The sequence below is a fragment of the Bubalus bubalis genome, chromosome 13 (assembly GCF_019923935.1).
Source record: "Bubalus bubalis isolate 160015118507 breed Murrah chromosome 13, NDDB_SH_1, whole genome shotgun sequence".
In the NCBI taxonomy this organism is placed as follows: Eukaryota; Metazoa; Chordata; class Mammalia; order Artiodactyla; family Bovidae; genus Bubalus; species Bubalus bubalis.
In genome coordinates, this window is record NC_059169.1 from 9,284,000 (window position 1) to 9,309,824 (window position 25,825).

A 25,825-nucleotide genomic window follows, 5' to 3' on the forward strand; every position below is an offset into this window, starting at 1 on the left:
TTCCAGCTTGTGCTTCTTCCAGCCCAGCATTTCTCATGATGTACTCTGCATAGAAGTTAAATAAACAGGGTGACTATATACAGTCTTGACGAACTCCTTTTCCTATTTGGAACCAGTCTGTTGTTCCATGTCCAGTTCTAACTGTTGCTTCCTGACCTGCATACAGGTTTCTCAAGAAGCAGATCAGGTGGTCTGGTATTCCCATCTCTTTCAGAATTTCCACAGTTTATTGTGATCCACACAGTCAAAGGCTTTGGCATAGTCAAGAAAGCATAAATAGATGTTTTTCTGGAACTCTCTTGCTTTTTCCATGATCCAGCAGATGTTGGCAATTTGATCTCTGGTTCCTCTGCCTTTTCTAAAACCAGCTTGAATATCAGGAAGTTCACGGTTCACATATTGCTGAAGCCTGGCTTGGAGAATTTTGAGCATTACTTTACTAGTGTGTGAGATGAGTGCAATTGTGCGATAGTTTGAGCATTCTTTGGCATTGCCTTTCTTTGGGATTGGAATGAAAACTGACCTTTTCCAGTCCTGTGGCCACTGCTGAGTTTTCCCAATTTGCTGGCATATTGAGTGCAGCACTTTCACAGCATCATCTTTCAGGATTTGGAATAGCTCAACTGGAATTCTATCACCTCCACTAGTTTTGTTCGTAGTGATGCTTTCTAAGGCCCACCTGACTTCACATTCCAGGATGTCTGGCTCTAGGTCAGTGATCACACCATCGTGATTATCTGGGTCGTGAAGATCTTTTTTGTACACTTCTTCTGTGTATTCTTGCCATCTCTTCTTAATATCTTCTGCTTGTGTTAGGTCCATACCATTTCTGTCCTTTATCGAGCCCATCTTTGCATGAAATGTTCCTTTGGTATCTCTGATTTTCTTGAAGAGATCTCTAGTCTTTCCCATTCTGTTGTTTTCCTCTATTTCTTTGCATTGATCGCTGAAGAATGCTTTCTTATCTCTTGCTATTCTTTGGAACTCTGCATTCAGATGCTTATATCTTTCCTTTTCTCCTTTGCTTTTCACTTCTCTTCTTTCACAGCTATTTGTAAGGCCTCCCCAGACAGCCATTTTGCCTTTTTGCATTTCTTTTCCATGGGGATGGTCTTGATCCCTGTCTCCTGTACAATGTCACGAACCTCATTCCATAGCTCATCAGGCACTCTATCCATCAGATCTAGGCCCTTAAATCTATTTCTCACTTCCACTGTATAATCATAAGGGATTTGATTTAGGTCATACCTGAATGGTCTAGTGGTTTTCCCTACTTTCTTCAATTTAAGTCTGAATTTGGCAATAAGGAGTTCATGATCTGAGCCACAGTCAGCTCCTGGTCTTGTTTTGCTGACTGTATAGAGCTTCTCCATCTTTGGCTGCAAAGAATATCATCAGTCTGATTTCGGTGTTGACCATCTGGTGATGTCCATGTATAGAGTCTTCTCTTGTGTTGTTGGAAGAGGGTATCCGTGCCCACTGACTACTGAGCCAGTGGTCTAGAGCCTGTGCTCTGCGACAAGAGACATCATGGCAATGAGAAGCCCGCACACCACAACTAGAGAGGAGCCTGAGCAGCAATGAAGACCCAGCACAGACAGAAATAAATAAGTAAATAAAATTATTTTTTTTAAATCTACCCATAAATCTAATAGAGCAGATTCCTTTCAGAGTTGAATCGAATCCTCTATTTCCACAGAGCACATGGCATTTCGTGTCCCCACCATGGATTTTTAAATTTCTTTCTCAGCATTGATATTGTTTTTTCAGCTACTCACTGTGGTGTCAGATGAGATACTAATTTTTGGTGGAAGTAAATGGTAGGGGCAGATGAGTCATGAGAAACAAATATCCCATTTTAATCAAATTTTTGCTGTCCTGCGTTTCATAGTTACTTCTGTTTCAAAGCACCTGCTGGATCCCGAAAACCATTTTCTCTAAATCACAGTTTACTGTCTTGGCTGTACACTGGCCTGGTTTCATCCTCTACACTGTAAGCGCTCAAATCCCTTATATTAAAAGGCATAGTATTTGCATATAACCTCCATCCTCCCAGATACTTTAAATCATCTCTAGATTACTTATAGTAACTGCTGTGCAGTGCTTAGTCCATCAGTCATGTCCGACTCTTTGCGACCCCATGGACCATAGCCCACCAGGCTCCTCTGTCCATGGGGATTCAGGCAAGAATATTGGAAAGGGTTGCCATGCCCTCCTCCAGGGATCTTCCCAACACAGGGATCCAACCCAGGTCTCCCCCATTGCAGGCGGATAACTAATACAATGTAGATGCTATGCACATAGTTGCAAATATAATATAGATACTAGGTAAATAGTTGCCAGCCTGTAGCAAATTCATACACTTTACCCCTGCTTTTTGGAATTTTTTGCAATTTCTTTTAAAATGTTTTCAATCTGTGATTGGTTAAATCCATGGATGTGGAACCTGCAGATACAGAGGATGAACTATATCAAAAATTCCTGTATTTGCCTCTTTTCTTTCTGACAGTACTCCCTGTCTGATCTCATAGCGTTGAATAGAGGAGAAATGGAAAGGCAGAAAGAGGTGTGGAACCGTCCCAGGGGTGGAGAGAGAGGGCTGGGGTCAGGGCTAGTAACTGGATGGGGCCAGGGGCCAGCTGCCCGGTACAGGGAGTTACTTTAATGAAGTCAACCCAGGGCAACCACACACCCTCCCTCAGTCTTGGAGTTCTGCCCTGTGGAAGGACAGACAGTTGAGATGGCTTCCCTGGTGGCTCAGTGGTGAAGAATCCACCTGCAATGCAGGATCTGCAGGAGACGCAGGTTCGATCCCAGGGTCAGAAAGATCCCCTGGAAGGCGTGACAACTTGCTCCACTATTCTTGCCTGGAGAATCCCACGGACAGAGGAGTCTGACTCACAGAAGAGTCAGCCATGACTGAAATGACCAATCACGAGCATACTCACCCTTGCTGCCTTCTGGAAGTTGAGCATTGAAGCAGGCTGAGGAACAGGAGCAAATAGGAAATCCTTGTCCGACTAAACTCTAGCAGCCTTTACCTTGTGGAAATGCACATCGGACTTGGCCAGATCTTCTCTTTTATAATAAACCAAATATCTCATGATTTTCAAATGTTGGTAATTGCTCTTATTTCTCAAAAATATCTCACAAGACACATCTGTGAATTATTTTGAACCCATGGGGCAGCAATTTGTTTTCATTGGATGATGGCGATGGGTGTAGTTACAGGGCCCATTAGACCTGGACAAGATGATTGCCCATCCTTCTTAATTTTACGATAAGAAACGCCAAGGATAATGAGCAGGTGGAATGAATGATGTGATATTTGGGACATAAGTATCTGCCTTTAGGATGATTGCCTATTTCAATACATGACGAGTTTCTACAGATTCCTGGATGCATGTACTAAGCTGAGAGAGTCAATTCCTGGGCAGGTTGATAAGAAGTTCAGGGTCCCTGAGGCTCTCAAGGAGGAGATAGGGGTCTGGAATTCTCAAGGAGGAGGAAAGGACAAACTTTTTTTCTACATTCTTTAGTAAAGATTATATAACAACAATGTATCCTGCTTGAGGACAGTTTCTCCTTCCTGAAAACCTTCTGGCTAATCCTGTTATCTTAAAATGTAGATTATGGGAGTGGGTCTAATAAGATCTTTACAACCTTGAGACATTCTTTTGATTTACCGTAATAACTATTTTAAAAAGTATATAACTCCCTTGCTAACAGTAGCTAGGGGGGCATTCTCCATCCCCTTTCTGATGTCTGTGTCAGAAGCTTTCTCTCTCCCTTTTCAGTTAATAAAACTCTGCTACACAAAAGCTTTTGAGTGATCAAGCCTGGTCCCTGGTCCCGAAGTTAGATTTTCTTCTTCAGAGATCACGAATTGAACATCGTTCACCATAAGCTATCACTTCTTCATGGATTTCCCAAGACTTTCTCATCGTCTCATCATCCACGGGATTGTTTGGCTCCTAAGTATGAATTATGGCTACTTACACAGCAGTAGATCATGGCCAGAGTGGAGTCTAAAATGCCTGATGGGTGAGGAGTGGTGCTGAGATTAGTAAAATTGCTGCCTTTATATCATTTCATCCAAGAAATTTATGAATATCTTGGTCTTTGTTTTGTTAATATGATTTTTCTAACTGATGATTCTAACTTGATGAATTCCAAAGAATGCTCATAGCTACATATATTTAATATGCAAAGAGAAATAAACTAACATTTAGATAAAACAGTTAGGAGCAGTGACTTAAAATGATTAGACGTTTCTAAATGAATGGTTTACAGATATATCATTGTTTATATTATCTTCCATTTTGTGTTATGAAAGATATTTCTATATGGTTTCATTTGTTTAAAACATAGCTTTTTATATAGTTGGTCTTTTAATATTTTCATAAATTTGCAAAAATATTCTACATGGTTCTGTATTTCATAAAATGCCAATTATTTTAAAAATTTCCTTTAAATAATTTTAAAAAGACACTAATATTGGCCCAATGTGAATGGATCGTGCAAAGGTTTTTTTAATATGATAAGTTAATCAAATTTTATTTTAAAAATAAAGAGATTTTATTTTTAAAATGTGTGTATGTTACTCAACATTCATCCCTTGGGCTTTAGTTTTTCACAGGGACTCATCCTTTGGTTTGGGGTTCTGATTTCTCTTCTAGAGGAGGTCTCATTCTGTTCCCTCTCTCCCTGTATTTACAAGTTTCTATTTCTATGGTATGTGTGCAGACAGGACCACACACAAGCACTAAATCACTGTCAAGGATTCTTGGCCGGGTTTAATATCCAACTCCAAGGCAAGATGTTAGGCCCTGAGTAAACTTTTCAACAAGTGCCACTGAGAGAATAGATGTCCCCTGGCCCTGATCAGGGTGTTCAAGTTTCCCTGATTTCACCAAACCTACTCCTCTGGGAGCCCCAGGAAATATCACAGGTGGAGTCCGGGCCAGGTACCTTTATAGACCCTAATCAGCCAGTGAGCACACTCAATTGGGTCCGACTCTGCGACCCCCTGGACTGTAGCCTGCCAGGCTCCTCCATCCATTGTTTTCCCAGGCAAGGATACTGGAGTGGGTTGCCAATTTCCTCCCCCAGGGGATCTTCCGGACCCAGGGATCGAACCCTAGTCTTCTGTGTCTCCTGCACTTGCAGGCGGATTCTTTACTCGCTAAGCCATTAGGAAAGCCTTTACAGTGCCTGGAGGTGACCAGTTTTCCAATGGGCAAGCAGCCCATTCCACATAATGACATGTTTTAACGTTAAGAGAAAATGTTAACATGCTTAGAAGCTATAAATGCCACCAAGGTCCTCATGATGTAGCAACTTCACACGCCAGGGTGTGACTAGCCGGCACCCTCAGATACCCTGTCCAGTAAGACCAGACCGTATGCACACGCGCGTGCATGGGCCCGGCTCGCGTGTCCGCGGTGGCCCCGCGTGTGCCCGTCCCGAGCGCACAAGGCGTGCTTGGTGAGCTCGCCAGGAGCCCCAGGAGGAGCTGGCAGAGGAGAGCCAGCTGTTGCCGCTGGGAGGCTGAGCCGGTGGCAGCCAGGGAGAAGGAACCTGCTGGTACCCACGCTCCCCGTTCGCCGCCAACAGCAGTGCCGCCTCCTCGGCCATCTCCTCTCGGGCTGCATCCAGCCTCCCAGCCCCTGCGGCAAAGACAACTCTGATTAAAAAAAAAAAAAAAAAAAAAAACCAGAAAAGGCAAAAAGAAAAAAGGCCCTAACCCCCCGCCCCCGCCCCCAGCCCCCGCGCCGCCCTAGCAGGCCCGGCCGCCCGGGTGGCAGCCGCATCAACCGGGTGGCGCGCGCCGCCGGAGCCGCGGGAGGCGAGGGGCCGCGTCCCCGCGGTGGGTGCGCGCCCCGCCCGCCGCCGCCGCCGCCGCCGCCGCCAACGCCGCACCATGACCGCTCCGAGCGCTGGGGTTACAGGTTGGTCTCGGCCACCAGGCCCGGGCGGGGGCCGCGCGGGTCGTCCTGGCCAAGGCCCGGCCCAGGCGGGCGGGGGGCGAGGGCGCGGCCCGCGAGAGGGAATTGGAGGGGAAGGGGGGCACCCCCGTCTCCACGGGGACCCGGCGCGGGCCGCCGCCGCCTCCCGGGCCCCAGCGTGGGGGGCACCTTCCCGGCCTCGGTGGGCGCTGGATGCCTCGCGGCCGCCAGACCTCGGCCTGCCCCGCGGGCACCTGGGAGACAGGTGGCCGGGGAGGCGGAGGATGCGCGGCGCGCCTCGGGGTCACCGCGCAGGTGTGGGGCCCTCCGCGCCCGCAGGTTTCCGCGGGGGCCTCGCCCACCCCGGCCCCGGTCTCCTGCGGCTGCCTCCGCCCGCTTCTCACCCCTCCTTTCATCATTTGGCCTTTCTGAGAGGCTGTCATTAGGGTGGCCACAGGGCTAGCGAAGCAGTGACCTGCCAAAGCCACACCGTTTTGTCACTGAGCCCTTGAAGAGATTTGGTGCAGGCCCGCCTGGCCTGGCTGGCGGCCCGGAACCCTGAGCGGGGTCTTGTCTCTCTGACTCGAATTTTCCTTTTTCAGGCTAGCCTGATAACTCTAAACTCAGGTCCTGATAAATGCTTGAAATATCACAGGATACATGTTTCGATTTTCGGCATAATTGTTCAGGGAATGTATTATCAAGGATGAGTGTTCAGACGCACTCAGGTTCAGGCCTGAGAAGGATGTGTTTTTAATCTCATGTCTGTATGGTCATCACCTAGGCCTGGATTTCCCCGGTGGCCAGACAGATGCAGAACCCTTGACTGTGTAGGAGAAGGTCGAGGTTGGCAAAGACCTTGAATAGGGATGAGAAAGTAACAGGTGGCTATTTAAAAAAGATATATGATTCATATTTTCATAACTACAGCTGTGGCTTGAAATTAAGCAGCAGAGGTTGGTTTATGACGGTTATCCCTTAGGCAGATATGCAGCAAGATTTTTTTTTTTAACATTCAAAGATTAAGTTTCAACAGTTCTGGATCAAAATCATGGCTTCTCAGTCCTCTACAACAAAAATGTATTGCCTAATTGGTGGGCTTTCCTTCTCTGGGCCTTTGATGTGGATATTGTGTTCATCTGTAGCATATTTGGGGGCTTGCCAGGTAGCTCAGTGGTAAAGAATCTGCCTTCCAATGCAGGAGACACAAGAGATGAGGGTTTGATCTCTGGTAGGAAATGGCAAACCATTCCAGTATTCTTGTCTAGAAAATTTCATGGACAGCGGAGCCTGGTGGGCTGTGAGGTCACAAAGAGTGGGACATGAATGAGCATGCAAACACCGTATTATATTTGACTCAGCTATTGCTAAAGCCAGACAGAATGAAAGAAAAATCAGATGTGGGAAAAAAATCAAAACACAAACAGGCTGATTGGACCCTCCTGGAGTTCCTAGAAGACGTGACATTTTGGCGGAGTAGATAGTGAGGATACTAAGAGCCCTAGAACCTTGAAGACAAGCCATGTGGAATGGTAGCAAAACTGGCTAGAAATTGCAAGGTAGTCAGAAGAAAAATATTATCCTTGTAAAAGAAAAAAGTATCTCTTTATCTTCTTCTTGCTTCTTGTTTATCTTCTATGTTGCTTGTTTAGAGAATTGAGGTTTTGACTAGCATTTTTTTCTTCTTCTTCCACGTGGTATTTCTTTGAAACCATTCGCCGCTCTGCTCTTTCCTGCATCCTTTGTGACTGTGTAGATGTGTGCACACACTGGGCCGGCCTATATGTGTTTGTTTCATCTTTTATCAGTGACGCGGTGATCCTTTAAAATTTTTCATGGCTATTTAAATTTATCCAAGGGGAAGAGTCATAAGTTTGTGAAGGGGAAAAAAAAATAACATCTCCCAGTTGTATTGTATCCCAGTGTAAGCCAGGTATCGCACTGCTGCTGCTGCTAAGTCGCTTCAGTTGTGTCTGACTCTGTGTGACCCCATAGACGGCAGCCCACCAGGCTCCCCTGTCCCTGGGATTCTCCAGGCAAGAACACTGGAGTGGGTTGCCATTTCCTTCTCCAGTGCATGAAAGTGAAAAGTGAAAGTGAAGTCTCTCAGTTGTGTCCAACTCTGTGCGACCCCATGGACTGCATTGCGCTAGGAACTGAGATTTCAGTGAGGAAAAGAGATAGACCAGGCCTTACGAATCTGTCAACAAAGATAAATATGCAGTCAAGAGGAGACACAGTGAGATAGCCTATTTTCTAGTTTTGGTTTGGAAACTATGACCTTCAGTCTAAAGAAATTATAATTGTGTCCCCCTCCCCAATTATTGGAGAAGGCAATGGCACCCCACTCCAGTACTCTGGAAAATCCCATGGATGGAGGAGCCTGGAAGGCTGCAGTCCATGGGGTCGCTAAGAGTCTGACACGACTGAGCGACTTCACTTTCACTTTTCACTTTCATGCATTGGAGAAGGAAATGGCAACCCACTCCAGTGTTCTTGCCTGGAGAATCCCAGGGACGGGGGAGCCTGGTGGGCTGCCGTCTCTGGGGTCACACAGAGTCGGACACGACTGAAGTGACTTAGCAGCAGCAGCAGCAGCCCCAATTATATCAACATTTTGGAGCTTGACTCTCATGTTTTATGATTCTTTCTTGTCTCAAGGATTTGTCCAAGAATTTGTTACACCTTCAAAACTTTTTGTGTGCAAACATTTAAAAATTCATCCGTTCAATTAAAGAAATAATTAGATTTGAGAGAAATGACAGAAATGGTAGTGAAAAGAAAATAAACAACCATAGTCCCAACAACCTAGTACTGAAGATTGTACTATCTGTGTATCTTTAAGACTATATGACTTTTGTATAGTTGTGGTCATGTATTGTGCATTTATCTTAGTTTATCCATTTATTATTTATTATAAGCATTCATCATGTTTCTATACAGCTTTCATTCTTAAAATTTATACATGGCTATTTAAGACTGTCCTCTTTGAATATAGTCTCATTATGACCATACCTCTATCATTGGATTTTTGCTGTTTTTAGCTTTTCATCATTGTAAATAATGCCCTGATAATGAGAGTATAAGGATTTATTTCTACTGGATATTTTTTTTCATGATAAATTCCAAGCAGTTATATTCCTGGAAAAAATGATTATCTAAATTTCTAAGTAGATATATATACATATTATATATAATTATATATATTATATAAATTTATAGATATATGTTATATGTTATGGATAGACATAACTTCAAGTTGGTTTCCTAAAATTGTAATTTTGAATAAGATGAGTTATATGCTTTCTGAGGTAAATCTGCCTTCTTTTTAGTATTTGTGGCTCATCTTCCCTCTTTTACAGGAGCAAAAGAAGATAAAATAGTAGCTTGGATTGATGACCTTTGCAGTATATAAAGACTTAACCTTTAACAAATTCAGCTGAAATCCAGCTGATAAAATACACCTCACAGTGTAAAATAAGAATAGGAATGCTATAAAAGGTGTATGCTGAATAAAAAGAGTAACTAAATGCAAAGTCTTTTAGGAAAAAATGATTTTTGAGCTCAGGTATCTCACTCTGTTCTTTGCCTTCCTACTCAGAGTTCAGATAAATGAGCAAAGAAATTTGTTATAGTGAGAAACATGCACCCCTACAGGTATGGAGAGACCGTTTGTTCATTGGCTGTTGACCCTAAGGCATATCTTGTAGATACTGTATGGATGGGACTGGGCCCATGTGAAAGTGAAAAGTGAATTCACTCAGTCGTGTCCGACTCTTTGCAACCCCATGGACTGTAGCCCACCAGGCTCCTCAGTCCATGGAATTTTCCAGGCAAGAGTACTGGAGTGGGTTGCCATTTCCTTCTCCAGGGGATCTTCCCAACCCTGGGATCGAACCCGGGTCTCCCGCATTGCAGGCAGACACTTTGTGACTGATGGGCGAAACTAAGGTTCAGACCACAACTCTCTTTCTCAGAGATTTGTACAAAAAATGAGGAACAGAGCTGCTGCTGAAGCCCTTGATATGAGAGGTGAAGGCTCAAGTTAGAGCATTCTGTTGGTGCGACGGAATTACCTGACTTCTGAAGCAATTTCTTCACGAGACCCCAGGGCCAGGGCAGACACGCCAAACAGAATGTGCTTGGTGGACAGGGACGGACCCCCAGAGGGTGGGGCAGGACTGGGGGTTCTTTGGAAGGGGCTCCAGGAGCATTAGGAGTATGAAAATTCAGAATGCTGCTGCCAAGGGAGTCATTTATGCAGGGATCAAGAGTGAGACTTATCTCCAATTATGCAAAGGAAGGAGATGAAAAGAAGGCTTTGTCTGGGGTAGGGATGTTGTGTGGAAGACAGCCAGCACCAACACACACATCAGTGCTCTTCCTTCCAGGAGATCAGAGCACATGGAACACAGCCCTAATTCTAAGTAAAATATAGTAATTATTTTCTTTTAGAGGGAAAAACAAACATGCATATGAAGATAGGGTATTCTGGACCAGAAACATTAAAGATAGCCAGCATTTAGATCTGGGCTTCCCTGGTGGCTCATTTGGTAAAGAATACACCTGCAATGCAGGAGACCCAGGTTCAATCCCTGGGTTGGGAAGATCCCCTGGAGGAGAGAATGGCAACCCACTCCAGTATTCTTGCCTGGGAAATCCCATGGACAGAGGAGCCTGGCGGGCTACAGTCCATGGGGTCGCAAAGAGTCGGACACAACTTAGCGACTAAACCACCACCAGCATCTAGATCTAGCCTGCTGAATGCTTTGAATTTGAAAAATAAGAAAAAGAAAACTATCCTCTCAGTATTTTGATGAAGTTTCTTAAAGAAAAGTATTCACAAAGGAAAATTAAGATTGACTTCATTCTTGAACCTTTGCAAAATTAAAGCAGCTGTTAAATAATATACTGAAAATGCATTAATTCTGCAAAAAAGCAGACTATGATTCTCTTAAGATACTGGTATGGCTCAAAATGAAATATAAAAGAGATGAAGAAATACATATTAGGCGTGTGCTACCAAACAAAGACAAACCCAGAAACAAAAACAAAAATCCCAGTGAGGTTAAGTATATAAAAACAGAACAATAGTTTAAAAAGATAATTAAATGAGGGGGAAAAAGGACCTTAAAATAATAAAAGTTACTATATTTTTATTTTATTTTATTTTTTAAGTTTATTTATTTTAACTGGAGGCTAATTACTTTACAATATTGTATTGGTTACTATTTTTAATGAGAGCTTCCTTAGTGGCTCAGATGGTAAAGAATCTGCCTGCAATGCAGAAGACCCAGGTTCTATCCCTGGGTCGGGAAGATCCCCTAAAGAAGGGAGTAGCAACCCACTCCAGTATTCCTCCCAGGAGAATCCCCATGGACAGAGGAGCCTGACGGGCTACAGCCCATGGGGTCACAAAGAATTGTACACGACTGAGCAGTAACACTTTATAAACTTTAATAACTTTAATAAAGTTATACTTACAAGCTTTCTATATACATATACTGATTATTATAGCATTGTACTCTGGATAGTCAAGCGTATTCTTGTGTGTTTTAGTTTTGGAGGCAACATGGTCCTTAGGTGACGTATTTCCTCAAAGGCATCTGTGACCTACAATGGGATAAGGAAGCAGCATTTTAGCTTAGGAAATAAAGAAAACAATGAAACAGACTGGAGAGGAGAAGAAAGAAGATGATGTTTAAAAACATGAATGAATTCATGATAAAATAGAAAAATTCTGGATCTGATAGAAAAAAAATAAAATAAAACCCAGTAGTCCAGTCTTTAAGTCCTACTAATGTATATAGCTGAGCGCCGAAGAATTGATGCTTTTGAACTGTGGTGTTGGAGAAGACTCTTGAGAGTCCCTTGGACTGCAAGGAGATCCAACCAGTCCATTCTGAAGGAGATCGGCCCTGGGATTTCTTTGGAAGGAATGATGCTAAAGCTGAAACTCCAGTACTTTGGCCACCTCATGCGAAGAGTTGACTCATTGGAAAAGACTCTGATGCTGGGAGGGATTGGGGGCAGGAGGAGAAGGGGACGACAGAGGATGAGATGGCTGGATGGCATCACCAACTCGATGGATGTGAGTTTGAGTAAACTCCAGGAGTTGGTGATGGACAGGGAGGCCTGGCGTGCTGCAATTCATGGGGTCGAAAAGAGTTGGACACGACTGAGCGACTGAACTGAACTGAATGCATATAGCTATCTGTAGAAAGTATCAGTGTGCCAAGAACTAAAAATGAGGTCAAGAATGAGAAGGGTGAGAATGGGGGCCTGTGAGGAAAGGTGTTGGAGAAACAGGACATGAAATTCTACAGATGGGTAACTGACATGGGACTATAGGAACGGAAATGCAGAGGAGGATGGTGGTTTATCAATAGAACAAATGCCAGCAGGTCTTGGTGGCAGAACCAACAGAATGAAAGGAAGGGATGGGTGAGGAACAAAGCCAGGACCTCAAGCTTGGGTGATTGTCCGTGTTTTTGTCACTATTTGTACTGCCTCGGTAAAACAACTAGTTTCTTCTTTATCTTTCAGTTAGCAGTAGCTATAGGTTAAATCTTTTGCCTCACTGTTTCTATGTCTGTTCTTTATCGTTATGAAATTCATAGGTGATACAGCTTCATGTATCACTTTTGAAGTAGAGGAAGGATTTTTTAAAATTGCCTATTATTTCTGGAAAGTACAAATTATGGAGGCCTGTGTCAGACAAGATACAAATTTGTATCAGAGGAGATACAAGACAGTGATGGCTTAAAATACAGTTGAGAATGTATCATAAGATTTGCCTGGGGTAAAAAATATATGTATACAATTCAAGTATGAAAACTTTCTTAACTTTTCCTCCCAGGAGCTGAAGCACAGAGATTAAGATAAATATTGCAAATAAGGCATTTAAATTTTCAGAACTAGAGCTTGTTGAATTATTCTTTCCTTTTCTCTTAATTCGGTATGTCAGTACTTTCAGGAGAAAAGAAATTTTAAACTCTGAGGAACCTAAAAATAATTTTCTACTTTTCATTAGATAATGTTGAAAATGATATTAAAAGCTAGCTAGTTAAACTAGACAAATTATTTTTGCTTTGTTCCTTTCATGAAATGAATAGCCATTTCAGAGTATATTCTCAAGTAGAAAATTATAGTACAAAAGTCAAGGAAAATCAAATTTTTAGTTATATTCTCATCAGGCAAAAATGTATCCTTGTATATCAAATATGTTTAAATACATCAAATATTTTTGAGATAATTCAGAAATTCTCTGAGGAAAACTTAGAATATACTATTGGTGTACATATATATACACATTTGGATTTCCAAGGTGGCTCAGTGGTAAAGAATCTACCTGACAGTGCAGGAGACTCAGGAGACCTGGGTTCAATCCCTGGTTTGGGAAGATCCCCTGGAGTAGGAAAAGGTAACCCACTCCAGTATTCTTGCCTGAAAAATCCCATGGACATAAGAGCCTGGTGGGCTACAGTCCATGGGGTCACAAAGGGTCTGCCATGACTGAGTGATTGAGCACCAAGCATATATACATTCGATTATAAATCAGATTCTTTGCTTCAGATTTCTATTTTGCCTTTCTTGTTTATACCAGTCTCTCTGATTTTTCCCCCAAATAAAGTCTTGACTGTCGTCACCTGAATGCTCCTCTGAGCATCTAGACCGATGATTCCATCCATCACTCTTGGGATCAGTGCTGGGGGAGAGTGTTAAGAATCACCTGGGGAATGTTTTTTTTTTAAAAGCACTTTGCATACTTGGCTCACAGGGTTCTGATTTTGTATGTCTGAGGTGAAGGATGGTTGAGAATGTTTACAAACCTCCCTGAATGATGAATGTTAACAATCTTTGGAAACGACTGTTTTAAAACATTCACCTTCTTTGTCCAGGTTTTGGAGATTCATATCACAAAATGGAACAACTGCACGTACACAAATAAATAGAAAGCTTCTTTTGACTTTGCATACTATTTATGGAAAAGTTTTGAAAACCACTGTTTTCGCCATCCATCTTCTTTGATCAACCTTTGCAGGTTCATTGCAAGATTAAGCAGCCACAATAAAAAGAGATGATCTCCTTTTCTCGTCTTTCGTAATATTTAAATGATAGTAGCGGTTTCTTTGGAGAAGGCAATGGCACCCCACTCCAGTGCTCTTGCCCAGAAAATCCCATGGACGGAGGAGCCTGGTAGGCTGCAATCCATGGGGTCACTGAGGGTCAGATATGACTGAGCAACTTCACTTTCACTTTTTACTTTCATGCATTGGAGAAGGAAATGGCAACCCACTCCAGTGTTCTTGCCTGGAGAATCCCAGGGATGGGGGAGCCTGGTGGGCTGCCGTCTATGGGGTCCCACAGAGTCGGACACGACTGAAGCGACTTAGCAGCAGCAGCAGCAGCGGTTTCTTAGAATGAAATGCCTGTCCTTGACTGTTGGATGATGTGTGAGTGCTCAGTCCTGTCCAGCTCTTTGCGACCCCATGGGCTGCAGTCCACTAGGCTCCTATCTCCATGGAATTTTCCAGGCAAGAATACTGGAGTGGGTTGCTATTTCCTCCTCTAGGGGATCTTCCTGACCCAGGGATCGAACCTGAATCTCCTGCTTTGGTAGGAGGATCCTTTACCCACTGCCCCACCTGGGAAGCCCCTATTGGATGATGAAAATCCTTAAAAACTCTGCCATGACTTGGAGGAAACTGGACCTTTCTTAAAAATTCTTATCATAAGCCCGTGGTGATTTTTAGTTCTGATATTCTTTTCTTAAAAATTTCTTACACCTACCTTGTGCCCAAAACAAATCACAAAATTTAAAATGCCTATCCTTTCTAAATGTGGAGTGAAAGGCTGGGGCTTGTTAAAAGGATTGACTGAATTTCCTGAGCAGAGAAGTCGGAAAGAGGCTGTTCAGCCTACATGCGTGAGCTGATCGCCCCAATTTGTAATCAATACAGTGACTCAGGCGACACAGATACAACGGAGACCCTCTCCTACTGCTGGGCTGTTGTAGTTTGGCATGCGGAGTGCAGTATTAAAGAGTTTTGGGTCCTCATACTCTATCCTGAATTCCTTTACCAAATCCAGTGATTTTTAAAGGTCAAAGAAAATTCCGTTTTCACAATTCAAAATGAAACAGCCCAGAATCCTTGAGGAAGTCATGACACTGTTTTTAAGTATTTGTAGAAAGAACCAGGAAAAAAAAAATGCTGCTTTTCTTTGGGATTTAGGAAGTAGACTCAATATAAAAGGTGGGGATCTGTTTTCTGTTTTCCATCAGTGTGTTGACAAAAGGAAGCGAGAGACAAAGAGCCTGCAGTTGGAGATGCCCTTTGAAAGGTTTGGCTTCTGCTGTTCGGTGACCCATCTTGGGTGGCCCTTGCGGTCCTGCTGAGACCAGACCATATGTGTAACTGTGTTTGCAGGGCTGGATCCCAATGTAGCCAGGCCAAGGCATCGATGAGTAAATACCCAAATGAGAAGTCATTTGGAGAGAAGGAGGCAGAGAATACAGAAACAGGGGTTGCTGCTGTGATCTGGGGCCAAATTTTAGCGCTATCTTAGTTTGTCTGCTCAGGTGCAGCGCTTTGCTTGTCGCGAAGGCAGACCTAGGACTCAGGCAGCTGCCCGTCTTTCCTCCAACCACTAGTAACCCATTAAAAGAAAAGATGCATTGCATTGGGCCAATTAACTTTCAAAAGTGAAGGATGCTCAGGGAACAGGAGACGCTTGCTCCAGGCGTTGCAGTCTGCCTTTGTCGTTTAGTCTCTCAGTCGTGTCCAGCTCTTTTGGGAGCCCAGAGACTGTAGCCCGCCAGGCTCCTCTGTCCGTGGGATTTCTCTAAGCAAGAATACTGGAGTGGGTTGCCATTTCCTTCTCCAGGGCATCTTTCCAACCCAGGGATTGAACCTGTGTCTTCTACATTTGCAGGTGGATTCTATACTATCTGAGCCACCAGGGAAGTGAGATACTGCCTTGCTCTATCTAACTTGGTTTCATTCCCCAGATTTGGGAAAGGCTAGAACTTGGAGACTCCCCATCATTGTTCTCTGAAAAAGAGAAGATTCTATTCACAAAGCCCTCGAAAGGTCAGACTGAAAGGTATGCACAGCTGAATGTTATGGGGATAAAGGTCAGAAAGTGACCTTGGGTAAGACACTTACCTTCTCTAAAGCTCAGGGTCATCTGTAAAATGGGAATAACAAAGACAGCTGCTTCACTGTGATGTGGGGAGCAGTCGATGATATAATCCACTCCAAGCTCTTATCTTCACACATAATGAATCCTCAGCAAATTTCAAGTGTCATTTGTTTATGTTTAAAAACTGATGGTTTTCATATTTGACTTGTCTTAAATTATGATGAAATTCAGTTCAGTTCAGTTCAGTCCTTCAGTCATGTCCAACTCTTTGCAACCCCATGAACTGCAGCATGCCACATCTCCCTGTCCATTACCAACTCCTGGAGTCCACCCAAACCCATGTCCATTGAGTTGGTGATGCCATCCAACCATCTCATCCTCTGTCGTCCCCTTCTCCTCCTGCCCTCAATCTTTCCCAGTATCAGGGTCTTTTCCAATGAATCAGCTCTTCATATCAGGTGGCCAAAGTATTGGAGTTTCAGCTTTAGCATCAGTCCTTCCAGTGAACACCCAGGACTGATCTCCTTTAGAATGGACTGGTTGGATCTCCTTGCAGTCCAAGGGACTCTCAAGAGTCTTCTCCAACACCACAGTTCAAAAGCATCAATTCTTTGGTGCTCCGCTTTCTTTATAGTCCAACTCTCACATCCATACATGACCACTGGAAAAACTATAGCCTTGACTAGACGGACCTTTGTTGGCAAAGTAATGTCTCTGCTTTTTGACTATGCTATCTATGTTGGTCATAACTTTCCTTCCAAAGAATAAGCATCTTTTAATTTCATGGCTGCAATCACCATCTGCAGTGATTTTGGAGCCCAGAAAAACAAAGTCAGCCACTGTTTCCACTGTTTCCCCATCTAGTTGCCATGAAGTGATGAAATGCATCATGGTTGCAAAACCTTCGAATTGTACAAAAGTTCTTTGAAGTTAAAAAGTAAGTCAGATTCTCTGCCCCTACCTCTGCTCTCCCAACAAAACAGAGTCCCTGGGTTCTAGACTTGCTTCCAGTTCATGTAGGTCTTGGCAAGACTTTTAATCTGTACAGTGGGGATAATACTAAAAACTACTCTGCAGAGGTATCGTGAGCTTGGAATAGTGCCTGGCACAGAGCCAGCTTTCAATAAATGTTTGCTCTCATTTTTCAAGTAAAAAAAAAAAAGAATGGGTAAAACTTAAGCTTGATTCTCTGCTAAAATTATGTACAGTAGTTTATAGACCACCTTCCTACCCTAAGAGTTGATGAAATGCATAAACTTATGAACAACTTCAAGAATGTGCTAATTTTATCATTGGAAGCCTCTTGGAATGTAATCTGTTGCAAACTTCCAGACAGAGCAGAATTCTTTTCTACACAGTCTATGATATGTGTGTAGTCATTGTCCCTGAGAATATCCAGAAAGAAGAAATCTCCCATTATTGGGATGATCCAACACATTAGTATTGGAAACTTTTAGATTAAACAGTTTTCTATTGTTATTGAATAAAGAACACCACTTGCTAGCTCTGGTAGCTTGTTTAGTCTGGAGTTTCCTTACTGGAAGGACAAAGAACATTGCAGAATGGAATTACATCCTTGCGGTACTTTGCGTTTTGGATTTTTGGATAACAGAAGAATTTCTCTCACTAAATCTCTCCTTTCTGCTGTAAGACAGTCTCTGCAGAAAAACGTACACTCTTTTACCTATATATCATAAGTCGGATCTATTTTCTAGTCTTCACATTCTCAGCACATTCTGTTCAGAATTTATGAGACTGGAACTAACTCTAGGAAATGAAGAAATCTGTCATTTTTAGGAAGTGAAGACAGCTGTCTCTTTACTGCATGATGTAAGATTATCAGGTAGGAGTTAGTAGATGCTTTTTTTTCTCAAATTGTTTTCACAATTTATAGAAAAGGTAATAAAATCATAATATACTATTTCTAGGATTCATCTTCAAGGAAAAAGGCTGGATAAATGAATAATGACTTCAGAAACCTAAAAGTGACATTTAGATGAATTTGATGAGGCGTCTGATGATTTCTTGCTGGAAAAAAAATTGATACATTTTTATAAATGTGTGGCTGGAATAACTATAACATGAACCATATAATACCAATGGATTCAATTTTAAGAAATGAAAATGTCTGTAGTATTTTCACAAACAATACTCAATACCAAGAGGGTTTAGAAATAATCAGGCCGTGTGATTAGAACATATTGAAAGGTAGTTTTCTTTTTCTTACTTATTTTATAATGTACTTAATTTTTAATAGTTCTGTAAGTCACCTTGTCTTGGTTTATATCTTGGTTCAGCTCTGTCCCTAAGTTCCTTGATCTGTGAAATGGTTCTCGTAAGAACTGAATGTTATATGTGACGTGCTTAGAACCAGGCCTGGCCTACACAATAATCAAAGCCCTCAGAAAACAGCTTTGTTGGAGGGTGTGTGTTTCTACATTGTGGTCAGCATAACCGGGGAGGAAATCAACTGATGAGCTCTGTACTTTATTATACTTTCAAAGCATTTCATCATTTTTTCATGGGTTTTTCAGCAGGTTTGTGTGTGTGTGTGTGTGTGTGTGTGTGTGTGTGTGTGTATGTGTGTGTTTGAGGACTGTTTTATTTTCTTCAAAGCATTTAGACTAGGAAGTATCTATTCAGCTTTCCATCTGATTCTATCTTTAACACTTTCCCATAAGTGCTGTTGGTTGGTAAGATTGAGAGGCAGAGCGTCACTGAACAGGAAATCCCAGGGCTGCCGGCATCCAGCGAGGGGAAGCGCCACGTGCTGGGCTGTCAAGGCTGTAAGAGGAGGGTGCAGGGTATCCAGAAAGCACAGGACACCCATCACTGGTACCCAGAGCTGAGCATCAAGATGATCTGGGCTTGAGGAATGAGGCGAGGAATTTCAGCCCTTGGAGATGGAGTAACAGGACACTCAGCTGAGCAGAGACAGGTGCGGTCACCCAAGGCTCCAGGAAGGGTCAGTCGGTCCTAGGAAAGTGTGAGGCAGGAGAGAAGGATTTGGGGTGACGGAGAACAGGACAGAAATAGTAGGGCTTTCCCGCTGATTTAAAACCATGGCATGAAATGTATGACTGTGTATTCATTTGTTCTGAATGGACATGTCCTCTGCCTGGAAGGGGCTTCCCTGGTGGTGCAGACGGTGAAGAGTCTGCCTGCAGTGCAGGAGACCCGGGTTTGAACCCTGGGTTGGGACGATCCCCTGGAGGAGGGAATGGCAACCCACGCCAGTATTCTAGCCTGGAAAATCTCATGGATGGAGGAGCCTGACAGGCTACAGTCCATGGGGTCACCAAGATTCGGACATGACTGAACGACTTCACTTTTCTTTCTTTCTTTCTGCCTGGGAGAAGATTAGGCCAGAGGAACAGTCTAACTTTAAGAAACCAGGACATTGGCAGCTCCAGCTTCAGGAATAAGCATCCCCGTTGCTCTTCCCATTGTTATTCTGATGAGCTGAAGTACCCTGGAAGATTTCAGTATGCGCACAATAGGCATATGGGGAAAGGCAGGAAACTCTTGTTGCAATATAGATACATAGAGTGGTTTGTTGTTTTGGGTTCTGCAGACAAATTGCAGCCATTTTTTTTAAAAAAAGAGGGAGCAATAGAAATATTGAAATAAGAATTGTTTGTAACACCCAAATCAAAAAAAAAAAAAAATCAGTGACATCAAATTCAGTTGTTTCCCAAAGTACACATTGATATTTTTCTTAACAACAAATTCAACATTGGTGCCTGGTCTAGATAATGTGTTTATATCTGTTTACCTGGCAAGGCCTCATTCATATAAAGTTGTAAATGAGCTTAGGAGACAAAGACAAGGAAGGGCGGATGTTTGAAAATGGTATTTACTGACAGTTAATGTTTTCTGTGCCTACAAATTTATGGACAGAGAAAGATTTCATAGGATACTGCTAGATACAAAAAAAAAAAAAAAAGGTGGTTACAAAACAGTGTTTAAACACAAATCTTTAAAAATAAAATATGCAGGGAAAACATAAGGAAAAGAAAATACTGAAGGAAACACACTCTGTATCCCATTGGAGAGTAAGCACTCCAGCTAAAGGAAGTTTCAGGAGGAGTGTGAACCTAGTTAGGTCTGGTGGCACAGATAACAGAGGCACACACTGGGGATCAAGTGTTCAGTAGAAGGTGGTGCAGAGCTAACAACAAGACAGTGAGAGTGTTAGATAGTTAGAATAGGAAACAGGAGTCCAAAATGGTGGTGGCTAGAAGACAAGGAAGGGAAAAGCCTGTGAAAATAGAACAAAGGAAGGTCAAAGGAAGGTCCGGGGACTGGACTGAGGACCTCGGGCAGAACAAACAGCACTCCTGGCTAGCCCAATTTACATAGGGGAGGCCCAGGGGGAGGAAAAAAACATGTAAAAAGAGGAGCCAGAGGGCCAGGGGTCGCTCTTCTTGTTGTTGGGTCGGCATGCCCTCACTCCTGGAGGATGTATTTTCCTGCTATTTTCTAAATAAAACTGAGCTGTACCACGGAGCTGTAACACTGGTCTGTCTAAGAGCTATAACACGGTTTGTCCAAGAGCTGTGACGCGCCAAGGGCTTTCGTGTCTGTCATTTCAAATTTTTGTTGAGATGAGACAGAACTGAGGAGATTACTCTCGCCTGACAAGAGTAAGAAAACTCGCTGGTGGAGGCTGTAGAATGAGTGTGTAGTGGTCTGAGGTGCCCCTTAAATTAATCAGGTCCCTACTTTTCAATGAAACATGTCTGCTATGTCAGGATCATGGGGCATTCGGAAATTCCAGGAGGAAAGAAACCAGGCATGTTTTGTGAGAGCTAAATCCACCTCACCTAACACAATGGTTTGGATGATTGATTTTTTTTTTTTTAATGAATGCATTTATACAAGAATGAATGAATGAAAAACCTCTGGTGGCAGTGAAGGCAAAGAAATGAGGGGAGAGAAGTCAGAGGGATACTACTGAAATTTAGTTTTCTGAATTTCCCTCTCAAACTGTGATGGCAATGAGATTAAACAACACAACAACAGAGTGTGTGCTCAGTCGTGTCCGACTCTTTGCAACCCATGGACTGTAGCCCGCCAGGCTCCTCTGTTCATGGGATTCTCTAGACAAGAATACTGGAGTGGGTTGCCATTTCCTCCTCTAGGGAATCTTCCTGACCCAGGGATTGAACCCACATCTCTTGTGTCTCCTGCATTGGCAGGCAATTCTTTACCACTGTGCTGTCTAGGGAGCCCAATGAGATTAAAGTCTACTGTTAAATGTGTGTGTATCATGAACAGACTGAGCGACTGAACTGAACTGAACTGAACTACTCCTTGGAAGGAAAGTTATGACCAACCTAGACAGCATATTGAAAAGCAGAGATATTACTTTGTCAACAAAGTCCGTCTAGCCAAGGCTATGGTTTTTCCAGTGGTCATGTATGGATGTGAGAGTTGGACTGTGAAGAAAGCTGAGTGCCGAAGAATTGATGCTTTTGAACTGTGGTGTTGGAGAAGACTCTTGAGAGTCCCTTGGACTGCAAGAAGATCCAACCAGTTCATTCTAAAGGAGATCAGTCCTGGGTGTTCTTTGGAAGGACTGATGCTAAAGCTGAAACTCCAATACTTTGGCCACCTCATGCAAAGAGTTGACTCACTGGAAAAGACTCTGATGCTGGGAGGGATTGAGGGCACGAGGAGAAGGGGATGACAGAGGATGAGATGGCTGGATGGCATCACCGACTCGATGGACATGAATTTGGGTAAACTCTGGGAGTTGGTGATGGACAGGGAGGCCTGGTGTGCTGTGATTTATGGGGTCACAAAGAGTTGGACACAACTGAACAACTGAACTTTGAACTTATCATGAACAGGACTGTAGCTAAATGATTCCACTTGAACTTGTAAAGGCCCCAGAGATTGAGCACACAAATAACCAGAAGACGAGTTGTTGATTTTGCTGCATCACCAGTTGTAATGACGCCTGATGACCAGAGATAGATCAGTGACTGCTGTCTTCTTTGGGGGCTTTTTAGAATAAAAGAGATGTGGTAAGTCTGCTGGGGTGGTACGTTTCTCTCTTCTGCACTTTTATTCCCAAACATCACATCTTCTCATTGTAACAGACGAATCATGTGTAGAGACAGAAACCCTTTGTGAGTTAAGTTAGGAAATCAGAATCACTGATGGGGATTTGGCTGCAGACAACAGAGGACACAGCTGTGAAAAGGTGCTGAAGCAGTTGAGAACGGTTGGAGGATGGCGGGTCATCAGATGTTTGGCCAACTCAAGTGAAGCGTGTGGATATGAGCGTGAAAGAAGCACAAGCGGAAATCCCCGGGTCTCAGTGTCCTTGAAACATGAGGTTAAATGAGCTCCGGAAATGCCTTGTGGTTCCCTGCTCTATACCCAGCCTGTGTCATGGTGCCTGGTGGCCTAGTGGATTCGTAGCATTTTCTGTATGAATGAATGAGTGGGAAACTAGAGGATGAGCAGAGGTTGTCTGGATTTACAGGAGAGACCATCTCAGTGATTCTGATAAAAGACAAAACAGGGACTTCCCTGGTGGTCCAGTTGCTAAGACTCTGTGCTCCCAAAGTACAGGGACCTGGGTTTGATCCCTGGTCAGGGAACTAGAGCCCACATGTTGAAACTAAAAGTTCATATGCCGCAGCTAAAAGAGCCTGTGTGCCTCAACTAAGACTTGGTGCAGTCAAATAAATATTAAAAAAATAAAATAAAAAAGAGACAGGCCATATTAGAAAGGGTGATGTCAGGAATCCCTGGTGGTCCAGTGGTTTAAGACTCTGTGCTTTATTGCTGTGGGCCTGGATTTAATCCCTGGTTGGGGAACTAAGATCTTGCAAGCTGCGTGACATGGCCTGGAGAGAAAAAAGGGTGATATTTATGGCCATCCAGAGACCTGAGGCCCCATGGCCTGGAAGGGGCTCTAGTAACACGGATCAGGGGAAAGGGACCTTAGACATATGTGGAGTGAGGAAGGAGGAAAGAAGTCACCAGTGAGAATCTGTGGCACGACAGTCTGTGCACGTGTGAGGCCTGCCTGCGGGGACCAGAAACGTTCAGGGCAGGGTTGTTATGGTTCAGTTGCTCAGTCATGTGCAACTCTTTGCGACCCCATGAACTGCAGCACTCCAGGCCTGTCCTTCTCTGTCTCCCAGAGGCTGCTCAGATTCATGTCCATTGAGTCCGTGATGCCATCCAACCATCTCATCCTCTGCCGTCTCCTTCTCCCGCCTTCAGTCTTTCCCAGCATCAGGGTCTTTTCCAATGAGTCAGTTCTTCACATCAGGCAGCCAAAGTATTGGAGCTTCAGCTTCAGCATCAGTCCTTCCAGTGTGTATTCAGGGTTGATTTCAGGGCAATAGGATCTGGGAACAGGGAAGAAGAAGTGAAGCAGAAGGATGTCTGACCAGTAACCCCTGTCCTGTTGGTTTTCAAGTGATGATGGTGTTGGCATGGCTACAGTTGAGGGAGAAGCCATGTAGGTACCTGACTCATAATAGAAGCTGCGGGACACCAACAGATGGTGATGGAAACTGTGAGAACAGATGCTCATTTAAGGGGTTAAGTACAGAGGCTAGGCACATGGACAGCAGGTAAACGATGTGCTGGAAACCATAATTTGGAAGATTCAAAAGACTAATGCAAACCTAAGGGAGTTACAAGGAGAAGAAGTGACCCACAGGGTTGCAAGTACCTCATAGCTAAAAAAAATAATAAAAGAAGAAGAATATATTTTATTTTGGTCCAAAGAGAGCTAGGATGATCTGAGGAAGGTATATGCCAGTAGAAGTAAAAATGTTGCTGTCACAGAATACAAAACTGGATTTTAACCATTTCAAAGAGAGCAATGAACCCAAGTGTTTTTTTCTCCCTGAGTTGCCACTAGCTGTTTCTAAGGAAAAGATTCATCAATGAACATATTGTAAGTGTGCAGCCTCCGCCCACTATTGAGCTATTTGAATACCAACTGCTTTTGATAAAGCTACTGGAAATCATGCTTGTCAAACTTCCTGCACTGCCTTATGAAGGGCACTTCTGTAAACAGAGACCAAAAATACATTGGGTTATAGACACATGAGAGTGATAAGGCTAAGATACACAGAAGCAATTTCCTATCAAAATAATGTGTACCTAGGATACTTAAATATTCCTTCTGGTCTTTATCAGGAGAATAATAGGCCTGCTGTCCTCAATTATATTGATTCAACAGGATGAATGTGTACGACAGTATTTCTATATATAAAATAAAATTATTGCCTCAATGAATTGCCTCAACTTAATTTTGGATTCTTCACATTTGTAAATTGAGACAATGAAGGACAGGGAAGCCTGGCATGCTGCAGTCCCCTGGGTCACAAAGAGTAGGACACAACTGAGTGACTGAACAACAGCAGTGTTTGTAAATTGAACTTATTTTACCACTTGATGATATTTTATAAGAAATAAGTTACGATTTCAGTGATTCCGGGGCTGGTTGTTGAGGGGTTTTTTCACTGCATGATTGTTGATTAAAATTGTAGGGCGAGTGCAGAGACAAAGAGAGTGAGTTGGGCAGTCAGGCAAGAAAAGGGAAATTTATTAGAGGAAAACGAGAGGGTGACTGGCCCTTAAGGAGAACCAGCATCTTCCCTTTCTGACAGGGTCTTTCTTATACCCTGCCAGTGAAAAGTTCTCTGAAGGTGTGGTTAATTTTTAGCCTGTAGTTGAGTCCTGTGGTCACATAGCCGAAGGTCTAGAATCTGGTGGTCTCATAGCTTTGAGAAGGTAGATGCCAGTGAGAAAACAGAATCTTGTTTGGGCAGTTTGGTCAGTCTCAAGGATCACTGTGATTTTATTCTTTGTTTTTGAGGGCAACATAATGAGCCATCTTAACAATGAGCCCCCACGTAGACCCTATGAAAAGTATTATGACTCTGGATGTAAATACATTTTGTTGCATTTTAATGTATGTGTGGATTCCCTAGGATTTCTTGGGCACTCTTTGATTTGGTGGCACTTTGGTATTTGCAAAGCAAAGGTGAAAGTGGTTTGATAACTACTGTCGTTCATCAATGGTGCATTGTTTTGGCGGCTCAAATATACCTGTCATGGAGATTTTTGAAAAAATGAGATTCTGGATGTCTCCTTCTCCACGATAACAAATCCTTAGTCAAAAGTCTGTTTGGCTCCTGATGGGATATTGCTAAGACAAGGTACATAGAATTAATGTGTGAAGATGTCACATTTATACATCAAGTAATTTTCAGGCCTTAACTATGGCCAGATCAGAAGAGAAATAAATGGCCTTCCACCGGCCCAGTGGAAAGGTATTATGATAAATTTTTTCTTATATCATCTTGGAACAACATTGTAAAATCACTCTTTGTTTCCTCCTTTGTGTTGTGTTATTTTTAAGGATTTCTAAAAGATTCGGTATCCAGTTTTTTGGTGCATAGGAGACTGTCATTCAAGAAGCATCCGAAATTGAGGCCACCAAATGCCCCCCCACTCCACAAATCAGAGAACAAACATAATTTGAATATCCTGCATATATTTACATATCGATGTCAAGAGTCCCTAACTCCAATTATGTAAAATAAAATTAATTAGTGCAGCCTCCAATAAAACCCATATTCAAATCCAATATCCAGGACAAGGCAGCCTGGAAATACCTACCACACCTTGAAGGCAATTAGCTTGATTTCTTCTGGGAATAGGAGGGTCAGGCAGATGCACCTACCTTG

At 43.1% G+C, this 25,825-nt stretch overlaps 1 protein-coding gene across 5 annotated transcripts in view; it reads left to right on the forward strand.

The window, feature by feature from the left end:
• The first annotated feature begins 5,840 nt into the window (after positions 1–5,840).
• The window catches only part of NALCN (sodium leak channel, non-selective), a 303,051-nt gene continuing 283,066 nt past the window's right edge, over positions 5,841–25,825 (forward strand). For 2 of the 5 annotated variants that reach the window (XM_045162541.1, XM_045162544.1), the window contains exon 1: positions 15,920–16,055. The gene's annotated coding sequence lies outside the window, so the exon portion shown is untranslated. Of the gene's footprint in view, positions 5,952–15,913; positions 16,056–25,825 lie in introns of those variants that run through there. The other 3 variants (XM_045162542.1, XR_006639887.1, XM_045162543.1) reach the window with 3 other exon arrangements.